We start from the raw sequence: 18705 nt of genomic DNA on the forward strand, positions 1-18705 counted from the left end.
CAATCCAAGACTCTTCCCCCCCACTCAAGTCTAACATAGCCGCCCAGAATACCTACACCAACTTCGAAACTGAGCAACGACTCACCCTGCTTGAAACCCAGATAGTAACTATAATCCAGGGTTTAAGAGAAATCCTCACCAACCTCGCTGTGCTCCATAAACCTCCGCGTATCCCCACCCTCCCCACTTATACTCAAAGGCCCCCCCACCAAAGATGGATCCCTACCCCTCCCTCCAACCAGACACAGAGACCCAAATGACCCACAGATGCAAAGTCTGAGATTGAAGCTGCAGACCTAGTCTCCTCGTATGACAACCCCATTACTGTCGCCCTCTAATCCAAAATCCAGGTGATCACTGGTCTAGGCAGAGACCAGGCCCTTTCAAAATCCCCCAGACCCCAGCAACTCGCACTATCATACCCAAGGCCCCAAGCGCGAAGAAACCCAAAACAGAGATGACCCCCACCAACTGCATTCTCATAAACTGCAGATCAGCCACGAAGCACGCCACAGAGCTAACGGAATCGATCCTCACTCACAACAGACATAGCATTCATCACTGAAACCTGGCTAAATGATTCCTCCCTACCTCTTCTGGACACTCTTGTCCCCCCAGGATTTACAATCACCAACTAAGATAAAAAAAAGAGCAAAGAGGAGGAGGCATATCAATCATCCATTAAAACACTATTTCTGTGACGGAAACAGACTCCTTTAACTACAAAACCTTTGAATGCCTAACCGTCACCATTAACACTAGCAACAACAAAACACTAATCTGTCACCTTATCTACCACCCCCCCCAGGCAACAACAACACATTCACTGAACACCTGTCTGACCTAATTGCCCACTGCTCTCTCCGAGATGCAAACAATTTAATTCTGGGTGACCTCAACCTACACTGGAATGAAGAAAACCTGCTAATCCAGAACCTGAATGAGCTGCTACACAACAACAACAACCTTACCCAACACTGCATAGAGGAAACGCGCAACAAAGGAGCAATCCTAGATGCCATTATTGCCAAACGCGATGCAATCACAATAAATCACACCCTGCCCGTGGTTTGGTCAGATTACCACTTACTCTTCCACCGCACTCAACTGATCACACTCCAAACCCCCTACCAAAGACCCTCCCAAATGGACCAGAAACCTCACTCAGATCAACATGACTGACCTTGAAGAAAGGGTTAACTCTCTTCTCACCTCCACCGCGGATTATCTATCCACCACTGAACTCACTGCCCATTACAACACAACCTTGACATCCATTCTAGACCAAGTAGACTCACTGAAACAAAAACAAGAACAAAAAACAGGAACATACCATCTAGATCCTGGTTCAACACGGACATTAATAACAAAAGGAGACAACTTAGAGCTGCAGAAAGACTTTGGAGGAGCAACCCCTCCGCAAGCCTACTCGAACAACTCAAAGCAGCCCGAAGAAGTACAAAAAAACACATCAGCAGCAAGAAAACCATATTTTTCTGCTCTGCCCTGGACAACGCAAAAAATAGGCCCAACAAACTGTTTAAAATCATCAAGCAACTAACCTCCAAGCCCCTCGAATCCTCAATGGAGGCCTCTAAAGAATTGTGCGAAAACTCCACCGCCTTCTTCAAAGAAAAAATCACCAAGATTGAGCTCTCACTAAACATCAAAGCCCACCTGCCTGCAAAAGTTTGCCCCCAGTGACAAAAGACAGCATGTGCATGCACCCCATGAAAACATGGAAGTCCTTCGAACCCATCCCGGAAGCCGAGATCCTGAAGCTGATCTCCAGCTCCAAACCCGCTTCCCACATCCTTGACCCTATACCCACCCAACTGACCAAAAATCTGAAACTCTCCATAGCCCCTTTCTGGTGCAGAATCATAAACATCTCCCTGGAAACCGGCATCATACCTGAATGCCTCAAAGTTGGACAAGTCACGCCACTACTAAAAAAAACAGGCCTGGACTCCAAGGACCTAAATAACTTCAGACCTGTCTGCAATCTCCCCCTCCGATCAGAAAACCTCAAAAAATGCGCCTCTTGCAACTGACTGAGCACATGGAGAGCATCAACCTTCTGGACCCCCACCAATCGGGGTTCAGAAATGGCAATAGCACCGAGACCGCGATCCTCAACATCACAGATGACATCCACAAATCCCTCGATACCTACCAATGCTGCCTACTCATTCTCCTGGACCTAGCGGCAGCCTTTGACACGGTCCGTCACCAACTACTCATCAAGGCTCTGAAAGGGTTGGTGCAGATGAGGTGGTCCTACGCTGGTTCTCCTCCTTACACAGCCACTCACAAAGGATAAAAATCAAAAACGTTACCTCCGATCTACACCCCATCAGCAGAGGCATCCCCCAAGGCTCAGTGCTCTCACCACAACTGTTCACCATCCTTCCCCGGAAACGCACCCAAAATCTGGAACTCCATCCCAGCAGATATCAGAACTATCCTGTCATTTCACAAATTTATTTAAAAAAACTAAAAATCCTTTTTCTCAACCGCTCCCTCCTGAAGGGATAGCTGCCGCCTCAACACATATTCCTACTCGCCATTGCCCCCGACACAGTATCACAATGTCCTACCTCCTCTCTGACCACCTCCTGTTCCTCCCCCCCAAGGGTTCATCCCAAGACAAAGTGCACTAACTAGAGGTCATCTCAGGTCACACGTACTACCTCAATACTGCACAGCACACTTGGACCTCCGAACCTATATGTATAACACTGCTCTACTATACGACTCTTGCGTAAAACTGCTGTGGTTCAACCCAAGACAGCGTGCACTAATTGAGGTTATCTCAGGACTCACGTACTACCTCAAAACTGCACAGCACACTTGGACCTCCGCACCTATATGTATAACAAGATAACAGCCTCTATAATATGACTCCTGTGAAAAAAACTGCTGTAAATCGCTCCGATACCCCCGGGTCCGGCCAGCGCTATATAAAAGTCCTTAAATAAATAAAAATAAAAATTGCACCACGATCTCCGCAATGTGGTGGGCTGTGTAACGGGGCAGAGTTGGTAGTGCAATATGAGGTGACCACACTTAAACTCTAGGTCTCCAATCAGCAAACGACCGCAGCAGTGCTTGAAGACTTTGCAGAGGAAGCCAAAAATCATGTCAGAGGAACAATATCGGATTTGTTGGATTTCCAGAGGCTTATGGAGGAGTGGTTCGCTTTTGGGTCCCAGCCGCCAAACTCTCGCCTTGGTTTGTGGTGGAGAGGGCTCATGGGTCCTTGGTCTGCCGATCCCCTCCCGGGGCCCCAGCCTGCCCGCTCATAGTGCATATTCTTAACCACCAATACAGAGTCTCTGTCCTTCGTGAAGCACAGGCGCACACAGACCATTGCTTTCAGAATCAGAAAATTATGATCTTCCCTGACTACACTCGAGCAGTCCACAGAAATTGCGCTCTTTTGAAAAGGTCAAGCCAAAACTCCGGGCCCTTAACCTGCAGTATAAACTCCTCTTTCGGGCGCGGCCAAAGGTGGTCTTTAATTCAAACACTGATTTCTTCAATACTCTGGAACAGACTAGGGAGTGGAAGGAAATCCAATAACCTGATAGACTAAGCAGATCCAGCTCTATAGTGGAGGGAGGTGCTCCACGCCTCCCCCAAGGCCGGCCCAGAGGAAGCATGCTCACTCCCGGTAGACTCGCTAGGCCCCCACAACCCTGGGGCTTGTCTGGTTTGGATGGAGGGAGTGCAGTACTGATGAAAGTGGCTATTGATGACACCTTGACAGACACGTCTGAGCTTTTTAAATCCAAAGATGATGTTGACTCTGGTGTTCCTCCATAAGCTGTGTAGGGGCCCAGACTCGCTTTGCACTCCTACTGCTGCTTGAGGGGAAGAGGTGGGCGCTGTGGTCTTTATGCTGAGCTCCACTCTTTTGATCTAACTCTTCTGGTGATGTTATCGGGGATGTCACTGACCATGTCTTGAGTGATGTAATATGTGCTTTTGGGGGCGCAAGTTATAGTTAGCTCCGCTAACTATAACAGCTGAATTTCTCTGGTTTTGTAGCAGTGAAACGTCTGCCTAACTATAACGTCCCTGTAACCTTTGTTTTTACCGTGAATTTCGGAATGAAGTCTACTTTACTCCTGAGGCCTTCAAGAGGCAAGGGGACCTTATCACCCCACCAGAAGTGCGCATAGAGGCACATTTGCTGAGTGGTGGAAAAATGGGCGTGACCTCTGACCACCTCTCAGTAATCCAGCTGTGTGGGGCTTACTGGAGGTAACAGGTGGGCTAGTTGGCCTCTAAGGACCCTCAGCAACGAAGGGGACTTCTTCACCCAACCAAGAGAGTGCCAGGAGGCACGTTTGCAGAGTAGTGGAGAAATGGGGCGGGCCTCAGCGAGTTGCCGGCTTCCGTTTTTTTTGTTTAATTCTAGGAGCAGGGTGCGTGGCCCCCCCTCCCCGCGGGTCAGTTTTGGCCCAGGTGACCCCATCCCCCGGGGCCTGCCCTTTTCCTTTTGGGGGAGGATGGCCACGCGACTGCCCTCCTGAGGCCGATATTGCCTGGGATCCCATTCCACAGGCATGGCCAAATCCTTCCATTAAAAAAAAAAAATTGTGGGAAAGAGGGCCTGCGCGGGCTCCCTACCCAGGCCATTTTCGGCCCCAGGGACCCCATTCCCCCGGGGCATGGCCACGTCCTTGGGGGACCGCAAGGGGAGCCTCAAGGCCCCAGTGGTCCTTGCCGGCTCCCCGCCTCCTGCTAACATGCAGCTTCCTTTGCCCAAAAGCAATTCAGCTTCGCTTCATGGAAGCAAGAGCATTTTTCTTGCTCTTGCTTCCATAGAGCTAAGGAGAGTTTACTATCCCTGCCAAGCCATAGCAAACTGCAATGTCCCGGGGGTGGCCACCCCTGGACATTACTGGAGCCAGCCCTGGTGGGTGGCAATCCCGAGGGATATTTATGGCACCAAGAGGGGGGACACACCTTCCCCATCCCCCACCCCCAAAAGTGTTTTAGCCCTGGGAAGGTGGTGGTTGCCGGGCCTGTGTGGGTCAGCTCATGCCCCCACCACACTTTACTTTTAAATGTAGCCTTGGGGAGGTAGCAGTCACCGGAGCTTTTTGTAAGGCCTGGGGAGAAGACGGTCCCTGGGGCCGCGGGGTGGGGGGTAGGGCGGCGGCAGCCCCCCTTCATTCAATTTAAGTCCCAGGAGGTGGCGGTGCCCAGGGCATCTCATTTTTAAATTGCCCCCAGGACCTGGCCCACGCAGGTTTTTTCAATTTTTATTTACAGCCAGATTCGAAGATCCACCGCGACTCCCACCAAATTCTTTTATTTTAATGCTTTTTGGCCCCAAGGGTCCCTGTGGAACCCCCTGAGCAGGCTTAGGAGCTCAGGGTGTTTCTACCCTGGCCCCTTTTCTTGATTTTCAACATTTAAATTTTTTTTTTATAGTGGCTTGGTTCAAGAGAGTCACAAGATGGCTGCCAATACTTCCTGGTTTGAGGTGTTGGCAGACAATCAGATCGCAGGCTCGAGTTCAGGAGGGTGCACGGGTCCTCGCGTCCCTATTTGTATATATGAGAAATCTTTAAATTTCTAAGGAACTACCAAACAGGTCTACATCATTCAACAAAAAGAGTGCACTCTGGACCAAGAGCTACCTTTCTGCCAAATTTAGTGTAATTCCATTCAGCAGCTCGGGCTGTATCTACGTCAACAGTTTCCTATGGTAATTAAAATGGATAAAAGCGTTTTGGGACCCTCACACCCCCCTTTTCTCTGCCCCTACTTGACAAATCACCCCGAAATTTTCAACACAGCAGCTTAATTAGTGGGCCATCTGTTTTGAAAATGATTTTATATAACATTACACACACACACATTTATTCTTACCGTAAATAGACTTTCCATGCGTGGTAAACTCATGCATGGGAAAAGCATGTATGCGGTAAAGCTTTGTGTGGTAAATAATGCGTGGTAAAGGAACTGCATGGTAATTTCAGTGTTGTAAAGGCTGTTTCCCCTACATCATCAGGGTTGGAGTAGTTTCTTGTAGTGCTGTATTGCCTGACTTTTTAAAGGGCGGAGGTTTACCCCTCATCTATTCTGTGTTCACTCTACAATAAAAATTGTGGCATAATTACAGCTTAGTGTCAGAAAATATTACAATTGCTACTAGAAAACCTTTCAGTCCTTTTTCTTGTCAAAAGTCAAAGATCTACTGATGGATATCCACTCCACCCAACAGTTCCCCTGCACTTTGACACCTACGCCGCCGCCCATTACCTTCTCCGAACCACTCATCGCCTTCACTGCCCTAACGCACGACTCCCTGGCCCACATTATTGGGAGAGTGAAATTAGGGTCCTCAACGGATCCCTGCCCGCCCAAAATTTTCAACCTAGCATTCGCTAGCATTGAAAATGAGGTACTCGCACTCCTTAAAATCGATCCCTCGCCACAGGGCAGGTGCCTTCCAACTTCAAAGAAGCCTGTGTTATCCCACTCTTAGAGAAACCTGGGGCGAGCACAAAAAATCTTTAAAACTTCAGGCCAATCTCACAACTACCGTTCCTTGCTAAAGTGCTTGAACAACATGTGCTAAAATCCCTGACCGACCACATTGAAAACAACCACCTCCTGCAGTGAAATCAGGCAGGTTTCAGGGGGCACCACAGCACAGAGTTGGTGATGCTATCGGTCCTAGATGACCTTAGACTAAGGGACGATAGGAAAAAACCTTGTGCCTTGGTTCTACTAGACCTTTCCGTGGCATTTGACACGGTCAATCATGACCAACTAATGTCGTGGATTTCAGAGCTAGGGATCCAGGGCACAGCCTTGGCTTGGCTGCCCTCCTTTCTTGAGGAGCGTTCACAGAGAACACAACTGAACGACCTTGTGTCTGATTCAGGCCCACTCTCATGTGGTGTACCCCAGGGTTCGGCATTATCCCCTCTCCTTTTTAATGCCCATCTCCAGCCCTTGATATCAGCCCTAAACCACTTGGAATGTCAAGTTTATAACTACGTCGATGACACCCAAATAATTATCCAGATAGACAATGTGCCCTCAGCCCATGCACGCTTTCAAAACATCTTAAAATTCACGGTGAACTGGATGTCGGCTAACTCATTGAAAATAAACCCAGACAAAACGGAAGTGCTGGCCGTCACCCCAGACACCAACGCATGGAAAGAGCTCTTTTGGCCGCTAGAGCTGGGTACATCTCCAGAATCCGCGAAAGTGGTAAAAAGTCTGGGGATTAAAATTGATGCTAAGCATACCATGACCCAGCAAGTCTTGGCTGTGGTTGCAACATGCACTGGTCTGTTGAGACATCTGCACAAACTTGCCCCTATCCTTACATTCAACACACTCCAAACTGCAGTTTCCGCCTTGATACTATCACGCCTTGACTATGGTAACTCCCTATACATCGGCCTCCCGGAGAACCTAATGTCAAGACTTCAGGTGGTTATGAATGACGCTGCTAGACTCATTTTCAAAGCTCCTAGGCGAACACATGCATCGCCCCTCCTCAAGCAGCTGCATTGGCTCCCTGTCAGACAGAGAGCTAAATTCAAGGGCCTCTGTATTGCATACAAAACCCTCTACGGCCGAGCACCTAACTACATCAAGGACCGCCTTACCAAATACACCCCCAGTAGGGCACTCCGGTCCTCGGATGCTAGCCTCCTGGCCTGCCCTAGATTTAACCTGTCCACGAAAGGCGGCAGAGCATTCTCTTCATCTATCCCCCCCATCTGGAACAACTTGCCGGAGAGCCTTCGGAAGGAACACGATCTCCATCCATTTACGAAAAAATTAAAACCAGTCCTTTTTACAGAAGCCTGGATATAATCTACTTTCTGACTAGGTCAAGACCTCTCTGACAGCGCTTAAAAACCTGTAAGTGATAATGCGCTTAATAGATACCACATAACATAACATAACATAACATATATAAATAACCATGTCCTCAAGCTTTAAAAAGCCAGCCCAATAGGATAACAAGGCACAGGTTCAGTGTCCTTCGTCTGTACATCAGAGTCCTCAATACTAGGAGTAGTGTCCCCCTTTATAAGTGAAATTTGTAATTTCACCCTCCTGATTTTGTTGCTCACCTCATTTATAGAGGAAATGGTGGGAAGAAAATGATTAACATTAGCACTCTCCAAATACACAGATATGTGGTTGCATCAAAGCAGTGCCATTCCCAAGACTGGGCTCATATTCCAATGACTCACGGTGCCAGTAAATGAAAAAAGTTACATCGGCATTTTCGTAAATTCGTACATTGCAGTGTTAAAGAAATCAGAGTACTTTTGACCTTCACTACTTACAACTAGCTTTGATAAAGAAATGGACCTGCCACCTTTGTTTTTTTCTGTTAGAAAGTAGATTACAACCATGAGATTACATTCTCATTATTTCCAAACAGAAAAGTGGGAACCCTAAAATAGCTTCAAAATATTCCAGAGACAAACAGTTTTAATTCTGCTCCAAAAGATGAACTACTTCAAAGTTAACATAGTAGTTTAATAGCAGAATACATCGTACGACAGTAACACAAAAAGAGCATGCAAGACGTTGTAAAAAAAAATGAGTTGGCTAGCCTCCCAAAAAGGAGAAAAATAAAGCGTGGAGAAAAACAAACCTAATTGTGCAAGTGCAACTCCACAGAAGGTTAATAAAGAAAGTCAACATTAAAGCCCACATGGTTTGAAAAGGTCAAATGGCGACTACGATGTTTTCCAGACATGTCATTCATTCATTCATGCTGGTCTAGTAAGGAATCATTAACTCACTTCCCTGAAGAAACCAGGACTATGAAAGTGCATGGGGTAAAATAAATGAGGTCCAGCGGTCTACCAAATTATAATAACCCTCAATGTGTGTGAGAAACTAATGACGTCCCTTCCCAAGAAAGCCCTCTGCGGACCTTAGAATCACCAGGGAGGTAAGCAGAGCTATTTTTTTTTCGAAAGGCCACCGAAGAACACAGCAAATTCCAAAGACATTTGTATTCCTAAGAATGTTCTTGACAACAGAATCTGAAATGCATATATGTTTAGCAGGATAGCCTAGATCAAACTCATGTCTCCAAATACTGTCCAAGGAAACTTGAACATTACCAATGAGTAATTAGGAATTATAATACAATATAGCAGACCCTCTTTCAATAGCAGAAGAAACTTTCTGACGAGAAAACCTCTTTCTAACCCCACCAGGGGCTTGTTAGCCATAGTCTCTTGTGCAATCCAGTCTAACGGATCATAAAAGAATAACAAGCTAGTCAACCTGTTATGGTTGCGTTATTGTCACGCTAGACAGCTGTTTACCAAAGATCAAAAACAACTGGGTGAAAATGAACAAAAATACCTGCGTTGTGCGATACACACATGTTGAAGACACAGACAGCGGATGAAAACTACCCCAACCACCCCTCCCCCCCACCCCCCGAAACATTATATTATATTTTTCCAGTCAACTACATGTTTTCCACACAAGACTGCTATTTCCGGTTGGTTCCAATACTAACGCGCCCAGACAATAATAGGCATGTGCGTGTCATACAAGTGGAAAAAACTACTTTCTCAACATCAGAGCAGTGACAGGGGTTTTAGGGGAGGCGCCCCTCTGTAGTCGTGTCGACCTGCCCATACCCGCTGGAGGCATCCGAAGACCGCGGACCCAGCCCAGAGGCAGAGCTTTGGTTAGGGCTCCGACATCATAAATTATTTAGATCGTCATGGAAACAGAAAAGAAATGTTAAACTGACTCATGCGCTACTCGACACAAACCCCCGTCCTTCCTCTTACTGGAAAACGATGAACTATATGATAAACTCGACCACTCGGTTTGAAATGTGGAAAGTACAGCATAGTTAAAATTAGAAGGAATGCTGGCTGCGCATGATGCGGACAGCAGAGGAGATAATACGCCACAAGCCAGGGAAAATACAGAAATAACAGCAACTTGTAGATTCAACACCACGCGATGGCAGAAAATGTGAGAACGCAATTTATGTGACGAAACAAACTAAAAATCTACGGTGGTAGGAGGAACTGGAGAGGAATCCTCATCTGGGTATTGGCCAAGCTTGGACGGAGAAAGACAACCACGTCATTCTCTAGCAAGAGCGGGGAATGCTGTTCATTACCATACTCTGCCTTAATTAGCAGAAAAGTACCTTTGAGCCAATGTACCTGCCCTTAGCTCTTGCGCCTTCCAGCATATAGATGTCATTAATTCAGACGCACCGACTTTTCCAGGTCCTATATTATCTACATGTTTTTTTAAGCTTAAAAACTATCAGGATTATGTGAATTCTTGATACAACTGTTAACATCTTCACATTTCAGCTCTGTTGTGATCTCACTGAAAACAACGTCTTCCACTTTGATGTAAAGGTATCCTACACCCCCTCAGTACTTTGCACTAATTCAAGAAATGCTACAAACAATAAAAAAAAAAAAAAGATGGCAACTAGTGGACAAGAGAATTAATAGTTGCTTCTTGGAAAGCCTGTTGAATGCACCTGGCATAGAAGGAAAGTAAAACACTAAGTAGAACAAGAGCTGGCGTATAAGAAAGGCGATGAGAATGGATGTCAGTTGGCATTGTGCTGGCACAAAGATCCATTGCCATGAAATAGAAAACCAACCTGAAAACCAGTGTTGGACCATGAGCAGACGGATAGGTGGCAGTAATGAAGAGTGATGAAGCAGAAAAGATTTCAAACTTTGTAAAAGACACATAAGTCGATTATGACACGTTTTGAAGTGACCATACTAAACGTGTGCATGTTACACAAAAACACAAGAGACACTTGAGAAATATTAGATACTGCATTGTAAAAGCATGCAGAAAGACAGTAGACTAGATGAAATAATCAGAAATAATATAGACTCATGTTTACTAAAGTGCATTGGTGTATTCTCTTAGAGAAATAATATAACATTGAAAGTGATAATTCTCGTGTTATAGTGTTTTGTTTAACAATCTTCATTAGAATTAATTATATGTAAAATCGATTAAAACTAAAAAGTCGCATAGACTAAATGTATGTGCCGATGGAAACTTTCATTTTTAGGCTTCGTCTTTTGCTGATGTGAAAATGTGCAACCAGTGAATTATAAAAGAAATGTGCTTCACCCATGTACTACAAGTTTCTGCTTTAATACTTTCAGAGAATAATCTTTATACATGTACTAACGCAAATCACGTAGAACGATAAGGAGAATATATGTTTTGAAATATTTTCAAACGTTGGTACTTTCAAAAATGTAGTAGTAAGTTATAGCTGCATGTAACATTTAAAAATAAATGAACTTGCTTCCTAATTACAAGAAAAGCAAAGTGAAGATTACATTTATACTTCATAGACAGAAATGCATATTTTAACACTTTATATTTTCGCTTGTGATGCCTAAATTCTGAAAAGGCCTCACCGTTTATTCATGAAATATTCCTTCTCTCTTGCTTGACTTCATTTCATTGGAAAATATCCTACTGTTTCAAATGTATTGCAACTGTATTTGTTTCAGAAGGTCTCACTAGTCTGCAAACACTATTTGATACTAGATTTGTTACATTGAAAATGCATGCCTGAGAAACTGTCCTTTTCGAACTCGCTTATGTGCCTTTGTTAAAGGGTCTTTCTTTAAAGGTCCACCTATACCGATGATCCAAGCTTTATGTATACAGAAACGCCTATATGTCCACAAAATGTGTCTTCTTTATGCCTCATGACAATCATCCTATATGAACTACCAATGGACTGAGTGGTCTGACTAAGGTGACTAAGGAGGTGTCACCCTGGAACTTTCAGATATAACATGCCTTAACTTGATGGAGGACTGGCACTCTTGCTATCCAAATATTGCTCTCAACTTTGGACTCTGACTTTTGTGGATTTCTTTTGCAGAATCTATCCAGAACTCCTTCCCTGACTTTGGACTCAAGCATACGATGTGTGCGCCACAGTGGTCTCTCACCGCTACAGGAAAACTTTGAACAGGCATAACTCATGCCCCTTCCTGAATTTTCTAGAGCTTTGGTTATTCTATGGCATATTCGGATGCATGTGATTATACGGCATCTTTAATTTGAGCTCAAGTACTAATGTACTTACTATTAAGATTTTGATAAAGAATTTAAATAAACAAACCGACTCGCCATGCTATTCCTAATTGATGGTGCATTTATTTTGATTTATTAATGATTAAAAGTGCACTCACAAACTTGAAACAGCATGCCAAACAAGCACACCCCTGTGTGAGTGTGACGCACGTCCCCACGAAACAATCTTCCCAATAGAGTCCAAAATTGTGAGTCTTATAGCTCAAATGCTGTGCATCTCCACTGTTCCTGCCATTTCCAAGGAGCAGTCTCCAAGACCAGTGTCAATCTTAACACAAATGTGGAATGCACCACCAACACCAAAAAATAATTTTGTCCATAATTTTGTGCACTTACAAAGCGAGAGACCAAAAAAACAAGGAAGGCCTTCGCTGCTGCGGGACATGGCACAGGATCAGATTTATTCTTGAACTGTCCCTGGATCCAGGAGGGTACAGTTGCATTACACTTCTAAATTCAGTTGCCAAATGTTCTTCAACCTTTGCATAAGACCTACTATCCTAGAATTCTATATCCAGATTTCAAGCCCTGATGAAGTCCATACCAGTTGGACGAAACGTGTCGGCTGTTGTTTTAATGAACAAGAAGAATAAAGGAACAACTTGTGTAATTTCTAAAGTTGATTAACAAAATTATTTTTGGGTGTTGGTGGTGCACTCCACATTTGTGTTAATAATGACTAAAAGGGACCGAACGAGAGAGATCTGTGGATATCGAGTACTATTGTAATTGTTCTGTATAGCCTTTACTGAGGTACTGGTTTGTATGATATTATAGAGACTACATCTCTTTAGGAGATTTGGTCTATCAGTCCTGATATCATATGTGCACGGTATATGTCATCTATATGAATTGGATTATAAGTTTGTATACAGCTATCCAATTCCTGGTCCTCTTTGGATGGCTGGGTAAACCCTCTTATCCGACCCCTCTCAGAACGAAACACGGTCCATCGGAGGACCAAGAGAGTGGTTTGGAAATACATGTGTGAAAAAGGGCCTAAACGGTCCATCAAGAGTAATCTCAGCACACAAAGAATAGGTAGAAAATTTGGTGCAGGAAGGGACATGAATATCCCAGTTAACCTAGATTTCTTGTCTCAACATCATACACCTTGGTTGGAGCTGCTGACGTATTACCCTTACTTCTGTAGCATGAGACATACTTCGTAATTCTGCTGAGTGTGATTTTGTTAACTGTGATTTAATGGCTGTCACTGGAGATACTTATACGAGTAGTGTACTACTTGGTTGGCATTATTCATCACTAGCTATATTTGTTCCTGAAAAACTAGTAGAGATTTAAAAAAAACTGAGACTGGCTAACCAGGCACATAGATGGATATATGGAAAGACAGGAAGCATTTATGCTACAGAAGTTGGCACAGCAGATGCAGTAGGTGGTACCATAGTAAACCTATAAAACTGCCTCGAAAGTATACATAGAATTATCTTGAACTAACAAACTTTGGAAATTTATACATTTATTGTGTTGTACAAACATAACACAATGGGAAATTAGCATAGCCTACAGAATTCAGTAGTTAGGGCTCTTTACGTATGACTTGCAAATACCCAGTGCTTTAAATGGGCCGGTACTAAGTACCAGCACTTCTTATTTTTTTATCACTCTGAGTACCGGCACTTCTCTGCTGCTGAGTAGAGTACCAGTACTCATGAAAGAATAGGCACATTGGCTGCTAGTACTGGTGACCTGTCTATGATAGTCAAAACATTTCTGTAGCCGTGAGCCGAGCACCGCTGAACTATCCAGCGTGGGTTCATTTGCATGATATCCAGGTGCTCACCACCATGCTGTGTTACAAGGAATCGAGGAAGCCCGGTGACAGTGCAATTAAGAAAGCCATGGGAGGTAACAATTTTCAGAAACAGTGGTCCCTGGACAAGGAGGGATACTCGTGCGAAATAAATATAGATCAAATGAATTGTATATTCTCTGTCCAGCCGGACAGGATTTAATAAGTAATAAGATTGTGTAGTCAGTTTATCTATACAATATCAAGTGGGACACAGCCTGTGTCCTACTACCACATATAGACAGATGTGACATACAAAGAGGGGGAAAAAATTGTCAGGCAAGGAGAGGCAATCTGCGTACAATCAAATTTTGCAGACTAATGAATCGTAAATACACTACTGTGACATTTCAAATGATGCAGTCAAATACATATAGTGTATATGGTGTCGACGACGTTTCGATCCTTATATTAAAATGAAGGGATCATCTTCAGGACATTGTTATTCATGCGTGTATTACATATCCTTCTTAAGCTACATGCCCAATTAAACTAAAGTTGTAAAATTGCGGCATTGATCAAGTGACGGAACCCGGTTAAAAACCGCAGGGTAGGGCATAATGCGTTTCCACGGGCTGGGAAAATCTGGCAGCTTAGAGGTGGGATGCTTGGGAGAATACGCTGTATGGGAAGAGAAGCGGTGTTCCTCAATGGGGTTCCACGCGGACAGTCGAGCAAATGCTCGGAGTGACTGTCTAGGGAGGTAACAAGGCTAAAATGGCTTTAATCCGAGCATATTCTTTTGTGTGAGTGTCTTCTTATGTTTGTCTGTTTACCTGTGCGTGTTTTCGTGTGAGAGAAAAGAGGGGGGGGGGGGGAATCGAGACACTCTTGAGGGAATATTAAAGGAAATGTGTGGAATGCTTTGTGTGTGCACATCTGCTGGTTTCTTTCTGTGTCTGCATGCTCTAGAATATATAGTAGTGTGCCAAGTAACAGCAAATAACAGTATTCAAGCTGCAAATATTACAAAACAAAGAAATGTTAAAATATCACTGCGTTTGTCTTTTGTTTTGTGTAACAATTTAACCTATTTTGTTCATAAAAGCCATTTCTCATGTGTTTTGGTATGTGCTACAACTAGTCTAGAAGTATGTCCTGTCTTGCCTTTGGCGATGCCCCTAGCCCCGCCCACTCGCCACATTTAAATGAGTACCTGCACTATTTTGTTCCCATTTAAAGCACTGCAAATACCAACTGTAAAATATCAAAGTATACTGGCAGAACAGTTCGGGAGAATTCAGTTATTCTCACAACATCTCTGAACTGCTTACAGGGAATCGTTTCTGCCGAAACTAACAATTTCAATAAGAGGAATCAAATACTCTATTTACCACTAGCCCCCCCTCCAACCCTAAATTAAGCACATTATTACTGCCTACGATCTCTCTATAACATGCTACTAAACCCTTCCAGTAAGTCACTGTACCCTGATTTGTAAGGAAGAAACAGCAAATGTTTAGTTGACTGGTTACACACATCATTTCCCTGAATCACTCAAGAGGCAATGGATACACTGTGGGAAGTGGTCGTGTAACTGTGGTGTAGGCCCTCTCTAAGGATACCAAGACTGTGAAACTACGTATATTGGGTGCCCTGAGGCAAGAAATAAGACTAGAGAGTCCTCAGCCATTTTAAGAGAGTATCAAGAAAGCAAAAGTACCAACTTACAAAGTGAGCATCTTTCCAATTTTGGAAGACTTTGCATGCCTCAATTATAATTTTACAAATTGGGAATATTGTAAAATGTAACAGCACGCCGTTTTCGAACACGCCCTTTAAAATTCCCCCTTTGATCGCACTTGAAAAGTATATCTTCTGTGCAATGTTTATATCTGTGCAATGTTTACATTGCGTATTAAATTGCAATAAATCGAAAATCGCTTCTGGATACCCCTTTTTGTCTAGAAGCCTGTTACCATCCGTTAACACAATTGTCTTAATATATTACGCAATTTCTGGTACCGTTAGATCATTTTACAAGCGTGGATGAGCATATAACCGTTCGAAGACACCCACTTTAAAGGTCGGAGGAGGTATAAAACAAGAGGACGTGGGAGGCGGTGCAATGCAGATCACATTGCAGCGTTAGGGATGCAACACGTGTTAAGAGAACGAACACTATCAGCATGGCTGACAAAGAGGCGAGCAGCGAAGCTGGACAGGGTCTCAAGGACACTTCAGGAGGTACGTGGAGACAAAAGACTATCCATCCATCACTTTTCAACAGCTGTTGCTGCCACAGCCCCTCCTATCCCAACCAACCCAATACCCCATGCCCCTGCCCCCAATCCAACAATGGACAAGAGCCAGAATGAAAGCTGAGAGGGCAGAAGGGGCACTCACTCAAGTGGTGCTTGTCAGGTGCCTGCAGAACGTGGGGGCGAGCGCAGGAGGCGCTGTCATTTCCTCACTTGGAGTATGGAGCAAGACACCCCTCTCCCCACACCGGAAATAGCCGGTGAATGTGTTCCCACAGTCTCCCACGTCCTCTTGCAACACACCTCCTCCATCCCTGTGGACCTCAGAGGTGATGCTGCAGTGAGGCGAGGCTGACACCATCAAACTGAGAAATGCAAAATTATACAGAAAGAGGAGCCTCTAACTGCCAGCACCAAAAATTAGATGATGGCGTGAGGAGTGCAAGTGCCTAACCTCACACTACAAACCTAGACCAGTTGGAGTGACAGAGCAATGGGTCTATAACACACCCCCTTCGCCTCCCCCTCTAAAGATTCAAGAGAGAATGTTTTTATTTTTTTTAGCATATTTACATAGCGCGAACTCGACCCGAAGGTACTGGAGCACCATATTTACATTACACATTCAGGCACGAGGAGATTAAGTGAGTTGCCCAGAATGTGGATGCGACTCCGGGGCTCGAACCCTGGTCTCCATCAACAAAGTCGGCAGTCTAGCCGACGGACCACTTCTTCACCTGCCCAGGTGCGTGAGCTCTGCCTCGGCACCTGCCGTCTCTGACAGCGGCTCCACCCACGCCGCCTCCCCTGGGGGCGGTGCCTCCGCCCCTCCCTCACACCCCACTGCCCCTTTGACCATACCGGGCCCCACAAACCCCACCCAAGGCCGTCCATACCTGAGCAGAGGCAGCGGCAACGGCTCGGGCGCGAGCGCAGCTCTCCTCGTGGCGGCGAGGGTGAATGACCGCGAGTAACCCGCGGCCCACTGGAAAACGGAAACCCGGCCGGCACGTCATCTGATTCGATGTTTTTCTGGCCAATGGCGGGAGGGAGAGGCGTGGCCGGCAGCCGAGCCTCCTTCCTCTTTTGTGACAGCGCATCTCCTGCTGACGTCACGTCTCCTGGAGCCGGTGCAGCTGCTGAGCGTGTGCGCGCGGGAGGGAGTCATTGGGGGACGAGGAGAAGCACGTGTCGATGGTTATTTTTGCGTGCCAGGGCCGTGCAGTAATTAGTGAAAATATCAGCAGGGGGGGTCAGGGCCGGACAGAAATCCAAAATCAGGCCTACCAAAAAAATGTAAATCAGTCTCACACTGTAGGAGGCCTGAATAGGATTGAGCCAGGGATGACTCCAGGTTGCGAGGAAAGCAGATTCGTTTCTTGCATCTGTCAGCGGTAATGCCAGAGCAGCAGAGTATAATCGAAAAGAAAAACGGGGGCAAGGGCGTCCCAAACCTCTTTATGTTTTTATACATTAAATACTTTATGCTGTGCATAGAAGCCACATAGAATTCGCGCTATATAACATTTTATAAAAAATAAATAAATAAATGTCCTCAGCCTCACTGTATTTATGTTGTGCATAGAAGCCACAGAGAATGAGAATGTCCTCACTGTATATATTACGTTTTCCACTTGTTTTTTACTTCACACATATGGACTAAGAACAATGGACAATAGCAAACCCCACTGCCTCACCACCCCAAAAATATTGAACCGCAGAGACTGTTTATTCAGGCTTGGGGAAAAGAAACACCGACTTTCAAACAACTGGCCAGAAAAAGGGACTAAAGCTAGACATAAAGGATTCTGAAACCCTGCATATGCTAAGCAACCTCTCTGAAAGACAAACCAAGGGGGTTGAGGACGAGTAAACAATAAAGAACTGACAAACATCCAAAAGGACGTTTAATGGATGGCTGTGACTGGATGCTTACTAGTAGAAAGCTTCGAACAGCGATAAAAGCTGGCAAAAGATGAAAAGTGCTCAGGGCAGACATGCACAGGAGAAGAAGGAGTCCTACACTTCTTATGGAACTGCTGTTATGCCCAAGAAGTGTGGAAGCGGATGGGTAAACTGATGAAAAAACATCGCGCAAGAAATCACTGTCCACACTTCTTCAAGGAGCAAGAAAGGCCACTTTATTTTAAGACAGGTGCATAATACATTTATTGACCACATTCATTATTTATTTATTTCATAAAATTCCAATCTACAAGTATGCCTAAACATCCCTACCTAACTGACCCGAAACTAACTCGACTACTACCCCTAGGATTACCCAGCGAGCTACCCTTCAGGATGGCCAACCCGCTCCAGGCTGCCCACCCCACTATCAAAAACCGCCTCCTAAAGAACAAAGACACCTGTCCTAACAGTGGCAAAGCCCGAAGACCTAAGCAGCGCCTAGAGCACCGCAAAATAAAAAACCTAACTAAAGTAATAAAGGGAGGGTGGGTGGGGCAAAACAAACCTCCCCTCCCTTGCCTCCCACTACGCAGTTCCCAACCGCCAGCCTGACTTCCCCTTATCTACTCCCCTAAT

The 18705-nt window shown here is 45.0% G+C and overlaps 1 protein-coding gene across 3 annotated transcripts in view; it reads right to left on the minus strand.

The window, feature by feature from the left end:
* The window catches only part of ACSL4 (acyl-CoA synthetase long chain family member 4), a 234148-nt gene extending 216953 nt beyond the window's left edge, over window positions 1-17195 (minus strand). For all 3 annotated transcript variants that reach the window (XM_078688793.1, XM_078688795.1, XM_078688792.1), the window contains exon 1: window positions 17058-17195. The gene's annotated coding sequence lies outside the window, so the exon portion shown is untranslated. The remainder of the gene's footprint in view (window positions 1-17057) is intronic.
* Between the last annotated feature and the right edge of the window lie 1510 nt (window positions 17196-18705).

The sequence above is a fragment of the Lissotriton helveticus genome, chromosome 4_1 (assembly GCF_964261635.1).
Source record: "Lissotriton helveticus chromosome 4_1, aLisHel1.1, whole genome shotgun sequence".
Classification (NCBI taxonomy): domain Eukaryota; kingdom Metazoa; phylum Chordata; class Amphibia; order Caudata; family Salamandridae; genus Lissotriton; species Lissotriton helveticus.